This window comes from Leptidea sinapis, chromosome 1 (assembly GCF_905404315.1).
Source record: "Leptidea sinapis chromosome 1, ilLepSina1.1, whole genome shotgun sequence".
Classification (NCBI taxonomy): domain Eukaryota; kingdom Metazoa; phylum Arthropoda; class Insecta; order Lepidoptera; family Pieridae; genus Leptidea; species Leptidea sinapis.
In genome coordinates, this window is record NC_066265.1 from 10739265 (window position 1) to 10748018 (window position 8754).

Genomic DNA, 8754 nt, shown 5'->3' on the forward strand with positions numbered 1-8754 from the left:
CGTATTAAATTGAAAATTTGTTCGGTTGAAGTTTTAGAAAAGTACTTATTCTATTAATTTCTTTAAAAAAAGAGTGTTGTTATAGCTGAAAATTTTGACATTTTTGAGTCCAAAGTTTATTTTTGCAAGCAACTTCCAAATTTTTTATTGGATATTTCAAATTATATATATATTCTATTCGGTTCAAAATTTTCTTTAAGTCGTTCTTTGTGCACTGTATTTTTTGCGTCGGAATATTTTGATTGCGTTATGTTGTAATCGACTCTCTAAGAAACCGATTTTTGTGGATATTAAGGTATGACCGCGCCTTAAGGTAAGAAAAAACTATTTTTACTATAATCGGTATTGTTTCGGCCGTTTTACCGCCGGCCGCCTTATGGTGGGCATACTGAGCTCCAGATGAATTCTAGCTCTTAAACGCGGGTATCACGAGTTGAGGAAGTCCGTATTCTTTTACAATTACGATTTTCCTTTCCTTATCCATCATCGGCCGTTTCGTCATTCCCAGCACAACACCGAAATCAACCCTTCACCAAAGAAGAATGGAGGCACTTACTTGAAGTGTTCTTCAGTACAGCTTTCTTCAACTTCCGGGTCCCCGGTTACGACTCCAGGCAGGCGAATCGTACAAAATATTTCGCATTTTGGACTGTAGCACTGTTTTACGAATAAAAACGATCACCAAACCCACATTAATACACCAAATTACTCAAAATGTATCACAGCACACGTGTTTGCGTCTTAAACGTTCATCAGAGGATTTTTAAATGTCAAATATGCACAGATATAATTTCATAATTTATTGTTATTCAAAACTAATGTTGTTTTTACCATATGAAGCCGCAACGCAGTGTTGTGGCCTGACCCTTTCTCAGTTAAAGATTTGGACCTGCGCCGTTCCTTCCATAAAGTCCCTGTTTTTTATGAGTTATTTATAAATGCATAGTTTTCAGACTTTTCCCTATACTTGTAGCATAAAACTGTGTTGCTTGCCTTTCATAGTTCAAGGTTAACGTTATGTACCCTATAAATTTTAATAAGTATTACATATGTGAATGATATATAATAAAGGCTTTATTATGTATAAAACAAAACTCATAACTATATTTACAAAACTACGACTACATAAAATTAAAACTATCATTACGTGGGAGCGTACCAAGAATACTGGCAGCATTACCGCGTTGGATAGCAAGGCTGCTCCGTTGACCGAAATAGCTGCCAGCGCTTGGGTTTTCAGTAGCTTTATTGAGGCGCGAAGAAGTATTTTGAACATTCTCCGTGCTTTTGGGCCCCACGGATTAAGTGTCTCGACACCAAACGGCACAAAGATGTATGACTCACTGAGGACCTACTTATTTGCGACGCTTGCCGTCTTCGGCAGTCGAAGCAGCAGCCCCAGCACCAACTGACGTAACTGGGACATGAGGAGCCAGTGTCGACGCAAGTCGCGTCCCACAGCAGCCCCCAAGCCACCAGCGTCATGCCATCAGGACGCTTGCCATCGCAGCGGATAATAACATTTGGCTCTAAAACAGCTGGTACGTAAATTTTAATAGTGTTGAAATATAACGTATATTTTGTGGCATAAACAGCTGTATATATTTTTCACGTTAACTTATAAGTTTGATTTTATCCAGGCTTCAAGAGACTATAGACTTGGGTATATAGTTTCAGCTCGATACACCTTCGCGTTACCGAGATATTAGGTCTTGACATACAGACAGACGGACAGATGGATAAACAGGCAACAGAGTGATTCTATAGGGGTTCTGTTTTTCATTTTGAGTACGGAACCCCAAATAAAATTTTGTTTATCAGTTAGTCTTGCCCCGTACTTACTTTACGCAAAACACTAATTTATAAGTATGTGTGTGCTATAACCCATTGGACATTTTTATTCATTCATTTCAATTGTAGGTATCATTCTTTAGGACGGAGTTTCATAAGCTTAAAACCTTAGATTAAGGATAATTTGTCTCCGCTGCGCTGCAACTAGATATCGCAGGCCTAGTCGCAAAGTGCGGCAACTAATACTACGCCCAAGTGGACGTACTCGAGCCAGTCTCGAATAACGCGTGACGTTGACATGATACATGTTATGTTAATCTTTACTAATAATTAAAAATAAAATGGCGGGTTGCGTAGTAAAACTTTGTAAAAATAATACTACAAGAAATAAGAAAGACACTGGGATCACATATTATCAGTAAGTATTTTGTATTTTATTAATTTCAATGAACACGAAGCGTATTATTACAAAATTTGAAATATGCCATTAAGTGTCAAAATGCCACGCACACAAGCATCGAATAGTTGTCGTTCTAAAAAAGCTATTGTTCTTAGTGCAGTGCAGTATCTAGTTGGAGCGCAGCGGAGACCAATCCGTAATCGATAGCTATTTTAAATAGCCCTACCTTTTTGGTAATTAATAGAGACCGGATTATATGCAAATGCATATTGCATATGCTTTTGCATATTTAGTACCTTTTCAGCGGTAGTTGCATATTTTAGAAAAAAAAAATATGCATATTTACGCTCGATCTCGCTCATCGTTCGATGCTTTTCATAGTACACCCAAACATTGCACTCAAATTCAAATTCTGCCCAGTAATCTCAGTAGACGTAGAACGTTTCTTTTTCCGCTTACAAAAATTTATTAAGCGACCGTAGACACAATTGTTCTACAGAACATTTAGAACAGTACTAATTAGTTGTAGGTACATATTTTTAAAGGTAAATCTTAAATTTCATTGTTACCTAAGTAGGTATATCTTGTAATAGTTTTTTTTCACAAATACGATTGTCAGTACAAGCCTTTATAAAATAAAATAAAAATATCTAAAAATATTACTTTTTATTTTTTCCTGTTTAATTGTATGCATATTTTGACCCATTTTATGGATTTTCGTGCCTATTTTAGTTATTTTACTTGCATATTTTGGGCATTTTTTGTAGCATATAACCCGGTCTCTAGTAATTAAAATCTAGTAGTTGGTTTGTCTAAGAATATTTGAACTATGAAAGTTGATCTAACGCCTGTTACAATTGACTGCGCAATAATTGCGTTGCAAACTTTAGTTCTGTTTAAATTATAAATAAATTGTATACCTATTGGGTACACATTGATGGTTTAACGGAATTGATTGTGTTTGAAAATGAATACTTTAACGCAGAAATTTGAAAACCTTTTGAAAAGTACGAAACGGTTACATTATCAATGGACCTCTCTGGAACGTGAAGCCCCTCCCGTTCCTCTTTCACCCCCACTCGCTAATCCTGTTGTGTCAGTACGGCTTGCAGTTCCATTACCGTTAGGTATATTTCGTGATATATACCTACTTTATTTTTGAAGTTTTCATTGTTGCGTTTTGACTTTTGTTGGTGATAGTTCTGTAGTTTCTGTTGTTCTGTGTTAATAGGACTACCAGAAAAATGAATACTTTTTTAATTTAACCCAGATCCGTTCATCGATTTTTCATCATAATATTAATAATAATCATATGCAGTAAGTATCATTAAGTGTTTAAATAAAATTACTTATTTGAACATGTTTGTATTAGCATGAATTTTATACGTATTGAGTATTTTAATGTTATTAATATGGGCTAATGATAGACAGCAAAAAATGAAATGATTAAAAAAATTATTTGTATTAATTTTCTGAATACTTCGCCTCTTTTAGCAGTTCTAACGTTGTTTTTTTTTTAAGTTATCCCAGATCCCAAATCTGAAGTTTTTAAAGGTCATCCGAGGATATTGGAAGCATTTAATCTCTATTTCTCCTGAGAATCTATGTCACTAACAAACGTTTAAGTATGCCTAGTACTTACATTCTTTTTAACGATGTCGTATATCATCCCGGAATCAAATTTTCATAGGACCAAATATCAAACATTCCGCATCAAACTAAAGAGGAATCATGTAAATCGGATCGTAAATCTCAGCGTAATCGGTTTAGAAACATAAAAAAATACCAATCAAATTGAGAACTTCCTCCTTTTTAAAGTCGGTCAACAATAGTGTTGTTAGGTAACCATTTTCACGTTTGTTGGGGATTAATCATCAACTAGTATTTTAGGGTATGTTCCGATATGCACTGCGATCACTGTACAGTGTGACGTCAATTTAGTATACTGTGAAGTCGTTCCTTTATACCCAGTTATATTGGTTACTATTTAAAACGGAACGCAATCCCGTATACTGTCAGCCGCATTTTTGACGCAGCGTTCAAATGAGTGTATCAAAGTTTTCTAGTAAATTAAAAAAAACTGTTCTTGGAGTACTGTCAAATTAAAAATATTTGGGATTAAACTGTAGGTATTGTTTATAAAACGTAAGGCACTCGGGTGGTTTTGACTGATCACGTGATCAAAGTACTGCAAGTACCTTACCTCGAAAACGCCAGTGCTCACAGTAGAATATGGCGGCGATTTATGGCGTCTCATATATCCCTAGTGTACTGCAGCAGTATACTGGCAGACCATAACGGAACGAATTTTTCTACAGTGATAGCACTGTGCAGTGCTCGCAGTGCATATCGGAACATACCTTTTGTAATGGCTTGGAATGACGCCGGAGAAACTGTGGGGAACAAGAAAGCTCCTAAACAATCTTGCCCCTCCTTAGGAAGATCTTTGTGCGTTTTTGTAAGCATTTTATATTTAAAAAAAGTTTAGTATCGTGACTCAGCTAAAAAACAAGAAACTGTGGTACTAGGAAATATAATCTCATGGACGTGGAAAACCATCGGAAATAACAAGTAATAAAGATCAGCATTTTGATAAATATAGGGCGTACCGTGTAAACTCAATGTTACGAAAGCTTCCGTATCCTAACGTTATCACGACTGACCTCACAACACTAGAGCCTAAGCGACAATATCATTATAATATCTTTGTTATTTAGCTTCCTTCTTCGTTATCGCTGCAAATATGTTTTTGCTACACCTTATCGACAAGAGCCTTCAAAGTGATGTGACAACTGGGCCGCAAGTTCGTCGCCTATTACGTACGAAATTGGGGTAGGCCGTTTTCTACAGTACCTACTAGTTTCTTCATTCTAGTTCTATAAATGTATTTTAATTAGGTACTTAATTTTTTAAATGATTTTCCTATAAATAAATGAAGTGTACATCACCGGACATTGCGACTATTTTTATAATCGTGACTGTTTTACCAGTGGAAGGCTCTTTTGAACAGGAAGCCGGCTAGCAAGCAGAATAATGTGTAAACATAACTGTCTTTCGAGCAGAAGGGCGCCGTACCTAGTGAAATTACTGGGCAAATGTGACTTAACATATTATGTCTCAAGGTGACGAGCGCAACTGTAGTGCCGCTCAGAATTTTTGGATTTTTCAAGAATCCTGAGCGGCACTGCATTGTAATGGGTAGGGCGTGTCAATTACCATCAGCTGAACGTCGTCTCGTCCCTTATTTAAATAAAACATACTATCAGTCGGAAGACGTCGACTGCCTCCCCTGAAAGGCCTCCCCCAAAGATCTCCACGAGGGCCGGTCCTGCGCTGACCTCATCCAACCTATTCCGCAAATCTCAATGAGATCATTTGTCTGCGACTTCCGTAAGCGAGCACCATTCGAGAACTTTACTCCCCCAACGGCCTTCAGTCTGTTGAGCTATGTGCCCTACCCACTGCCACGTCAGTTTCGCAATCATTAGGGCTATATCGGTGACTTTGGTTCTCCTACGGTTCTCCTCATTTCTGCTTCGATCTCACACGGAAACGCCGAGCCCTCCTTCTCCATTGCCTTCTGAGCGACCATAATTTTTCTCGTAAGGCTTATAATTAGCGACCACGTCTGCATTCTGCATGTCATCACTGGCAAAACTTAACACTGGTGAAAAACCTTCGTCTTCAGACATTGTCGTATTTACAACGAGAAGATTTCACGACCCCCCAAACCTCTTGACCTCTTTCGCAAAATTGTACCTGCCTAACTGAATGAATAAATGTAGACGTATTCGTCAACAATTTCGAGAATACAGTTCCCAACTGTTACAGGAGTAGGCGCGACATGGACATTAGACATGATTTTCGTCTTGTCCATGTTCATTTTGAGACCTTCTTCGGAAAGTGTATTGAGGCCATCGAGCATAATATGGATTAAGTCTTCCATTGTCTAGCCATGATTACAATATCGTCTGCGAATCGAAGATGAGTGATGTATTTGCTGTTGATATAGATGCCCGTTCCAGACTAGAAGCTTAAAAGATATCTTCTTTAATCGCCTTGTCTGATTCCCTGCTTCAGACGGATAGGCTTCGAGAACAGATCCTGGAAACGGACGGATATGGTAGCGTTTCCATACTATGACTTCAACGCTTCGATATATTCAATGCGACACCTCTGGAAAGACTGAAGCACCGCCCTGGTCTCGATCCAATCAGAGGCTTTCTTATAGTCCACGAACGCCAAGCATATTGGCTGGTCTTCTGTGTAACCTGCCGCAGCGTATGTATGTAGCAGAAGTCGATGCCTTCTGAAATACGAGCCTTATTCTTGCAAGTGTTACACGACATTAACTTTTTGGAAAGACCGTGAATTAAATAAAAATAATGATCGATTAAAGCTCAATAAAACTATAGCTTTCTTCCAAAACAAATTGATTCCTGTATCATAAAACACTTTAATTGTTTCCGTCCGTTGGGACAGCAATAATTCATTGTCCTCTCGTTATTGCCAACGCAAAAACTGGCCAACCTTTCTACTCCCGTACACAACTAGTTCATTATTAGTACCATTAGCTATATAGGGCTGCAATTAAGATATTATTTATTATATTATAGATAGATATTTGATGTCTATAGTATTTACAATGATTATTACTTCGGCCGTGTGAAGGAATGCTAAAGACTCAAATTAGTAACACTGTGGTATTTGTAATTATTACAAGGCAAAGGGGGTTGCAAGCTTTGTGTTTTAAGATGTATTGTTTTAACAGTGTAACTTTCCCACCTATCTCTGGGATAATATGTAGGGATGGGACTGGAGATAGTATATGACACTAATAAAATTGAAAACAAATTGTATGAACGATGCGGGACTCGAACCCGCGAAATCTCACTGAGCCAACTGTTCGAGTTGATTTTCAGTTTTATTTGTGTAATAAATCCCAGAAGTGAGGGTACTTTAAAAACATAACAAATTGTTTAGATTTGCAAGAGCGACATCTCAAGTCAATTTCCTAATATGCAAATATTGGGGTTACGGAGTTGAACAAAGCATACAAGATTTTAATAACGCTACGTCTCTCGATAGGTTGGTTCAGTTGGTAAGAGCGCTCGCACGGAACGCGAGATGTCGCGGGTTTGAGTCCCGCATGGTTCATAAAATTTATTTTTATTCAGTTTATTAATTTACTTAATTCAGTTTTATTTGTGTTATTAATCCCAGAAGTGAGGGTTATCACTTTAAAAACATAACAGATTGTATTTGAGTTTTATGCGTTTTGAGCGGTGACTGAATTGGGTGTTAGGTTAGGTTTGAAACTATATGGTTTTATGATTTTTGTGTGCTTGAATCGGGTTACTTTTTAAAGAGCGGCTAAGTGTGTTACCACTCTTTTTGAATTAAGCTCTTTCAACAAAATTAGCAATCAAATCAGATATAAGATCGCTCAATCGTCGATATTTGAATTTCTTTCATTTTAATATAAATCGTAAAAGATAATAATTTTAAGTTATCTTATAATTACTTACATACATTAACATATTGCTTTGCATTATATTAATTGTTTACTTATTTTACTTCCGCGGGCTTATCTCATACATATGCACGCGCTAATTGAGCCTCACACCTAGAAATTTATGTTACAACTTATAAAACGTGAACTTATTAAATCAAAATGCAAAAATCAAGGAAGTGACAAAGTAAAAGTACGATTGGATGCGACCTCGGACCGCGTGAGGCCAAGGTCTTCAAATTGAAGCGATTTGTATTTTCCTACACTGCAGGTACAAGCAAATCGCTGTCGCGGCGTACTAAATCTAAGAAATAATACAAAATTCAAAACTACGTAATAGACAAACGCGTCTGAAATTTTGAGCTTAAAGTGAGAGAGAAGTTATTGCTTCAAAAATCTTACTATCACGTGCTTGTTGCGTCTGTTTTTCCCATGACAAAAGGTAGCTCATGACGGCAACAGGTACAGCAACTTTGCACAGGATGCCGGCTAGATTATGGGTACCACAACGGCGCCTATTTCTGCCGTGAAGCAGTAATGTGTAAGCATTATTGTATTTCGGTCTGAAGGGCGCCGTAGCTAGTGAAATTAATGGGCATATGAGACTTAACATCTTATGTCTCAAGGTGACGAGTGAAATTGTAGAGCCGCTCCGAAATTTCGGGTTTTTCAAGAATCCTGAGCGGCACTGCTTTGTAATAATAATAATATTGACACACTTTTACACAAATTGTCTTGCCCCAAATTAGGCATAGCCTAGGGCACTAGACATATATTATATTTAATACAATATTCTTACTTAAACATACATATTATAAATATATATAATATAAGGATGTTTGTTTCCATGACTTGGAAACAAACATCCATATTCATCATATAAATGTTTCCACCTACCAGTATTTAAACCGGGACCTCTGGCTTAGTACGTAGGGTCGCTAACCACTCGGCTATATAGGTCGTCGTAGGGTAATGGGCAGGGCGCATCAATTACCATCAGCTGAACGTCCAACTCGTCTCGTCCCTTGTTTTCATAAAAAAAATTTAAAGC